Source organism: Chinchilla lanigera, unplaced genomic scaffold (genome assembly GCF_000276665.1).
Source record: "Chinchilla lanigera isolate Chin_1 unplaced genomic scaffold, ChiLan1.0 scaffold00066, whole genome shotgun sequence".
Taxonomy (NCBI): domain Eukaryota; kingdom Metazoa; phylum Chordata; class Mammalia; order Rodentia; family Chinchillidae; genus Chinchilla; species Chinchilla lanigera.
Window position 1 is genome coordinate 10,209,617 of NW_004955467.1, and position 2,053 is coordinate 10,211,669.

At 37.8% G+C, this 2,053-nt stretch overlaps 1 protein-coding gene across 1 annotated transcript in view; it reads right to left on the minus strand.

Annotated features, from left to right (window-relative positions):
• Positions 1 to 856, minus strand: part of Vmo1 (vitelline membrane outer layer 1 homolog (chicken)) — a 13,288-nt gene extending 12,432 nt beyond the window's left edge. Inside the window, exon 1 of the mRNA XM_013522216.1 lies at positions 831 to 856. The gene's annotated coding sequence lies outside the window, so the exon portion shown is untranslated. The remainder of the gene's footprint in view (positions 1 to 830) is intronic.
• Positions 857 to 2,053: the final 1,197 nt, after the last annotated feature.

Consider the following 2,053-nt stretch of genomic DNA (forward strand, 5'->3'; position numbering starts at 1 on the left):
ACAAAAAAAAAAAAAAAAACCCTCATAAAATGTAAAAGGATGAAGCTTAATATACAAGGTAGGATCTAAATATATACTGATTTTTAAAAATGTATTACAGCAAAAGACATGTTACCATTAAGTCGCCTCAAAATTTTTCTGCTAAATACACTTATCCCATAATTCGTGACATTTTCTGCCTTTCTTTCTTTCTTCCTTTCTTTTCTTGAGACAGGGCTCACTATGTAGTTCAGGTTGGCCTTCAACTTACTAGGTAATGCAGAATGGCCTCAAACTGTGGCAACCCTCCTGCCTCAGTCTTCCAAGTACTAGGACTACACTACTTGACACCACACCCAGCACTTGCCATTTTCTGAAGCAGCTCTGGAAGGCCAGTGAACGCTGCTAGCAAATGCCATCCAAAATTACTGTGTGTCATCATGTACCTTATTCAATCAATCTTACATTATGTGACTTCTGACTCTTCTTTAAAGTCAAAATGACCGTGAAAGGTAAACATTTTTAATGGATTCAAGACACTAAGGCAGCCATGATAGTGTAAGTAAAGACATAAAAGAGGGCTTCCAGAACTGCTTCAGAAAGTGGCAAGAAAAAGCCAGGTAGCTACTAACACTTGAGAGGCAGAGGATAGAGGATCCAATTTCAAGTACCAGCCAGACAAGTTAACAAGACCCTATCTCAATAAATAAATAAGACTAGGATGTACCTCAGCGTGAAAGCCCACAGTTCAATCCTCAGCCCAGAAAAAGAAAATGAATAAAGTGATATACATACACCTAGTAAGACTTAGCAAGAAAAAAGGGGAATGAACCAAGTATGGTGGCACACACCTGTGACCCCAGCACTTGGAAGGCTAAGGCAGGAGGATCACTCTGAGTTCAAGGTCAGCTACACAGTGAGTCCAAGGCCAGCCTGAACTATATAGTGAGACCCTGTTTTGAAAAACAAAAAAGGGGGAAAGACCAAGCAATCAATATCAAAATTAAAAAAATATATCCATATAGCTTCTATAGACATTACAAAGATAAAAAGAGGTTGTTACCAACAGTGATCAAAAATTAACAAAACTAACCACTAGGGATGAAAATTGCATTTTCAAGGGGCTGTGGATTTAGCTTAGCGGCACAGCGCCTGCCTGGCAAGGGTGATGTCGTGAGTTCAATTCCCAGTACCGAAAACCCTCCCCTCAAAAAAAAAAAGAAAATTGCATTTTCAGTGAATGCCATTAATTAGTACAAGATATATATAGATATATCTAGATATATCTAGAGAGAGAGAGAGAATTATAATATAAAGAAATTTTTAAAAGAATTACAATAATAAAAAGTGAGTTAATTTTTTTAAAAGAAAGTGGAAAGAATGATGAGATAAATGTATTCAAAGTAAGGGGGGAAGTATTTTGAGGGGAATTATTATCTTTTATTCTAATAATTTTCTTTCACTCTTTGAGACAGGGTCTCACTATGTAGTTCAGGTTGGTCATGAAGTCACTAGGTAGCCCAAGCTGGCCTTGAATTCGTGGTGATCCTCCTGCCTCAGCCTCCTCAGTGTTGGGCTTACAGGTGTGTGCCACAAAACCAGGCTTTACAGTGATAAATTTTTAAAATACAAATATCCACCATATTTTTCAGTCACAACTTATACATGATGAAGAGGTCCTCTACCCAGATAAACACAAGATCCCCTGGGAACAGGATAGAGAATTTATAAGTGAGTGTTCATAACTGGGTGGCTAAAGTGGGATGACTGTAATTTGAACCTAGCGTAGGCAATTTAGTGACTCAGAGATACCCAATCTCAAAACAAACAAACAAACAAAAACACAACTGGGGATGTACTTTAGAGCAAAGACTCTGGGTGTTCTTTACAATCCCAGAAAGCACCTCTCCCCAACTCAGTAAGGTTTATGAGGCAACCGGGGTCAGCTTTTCAATTTACAGTGTTTTTACACATATTATGTTTATCCTCACAAGAGAGCTACAAAGTACCTATTACTATCCTCAAGTAAGTGGAATGAACCCAAGCCCAAAGTTCTTTTTTTTTTTTTTTTTTT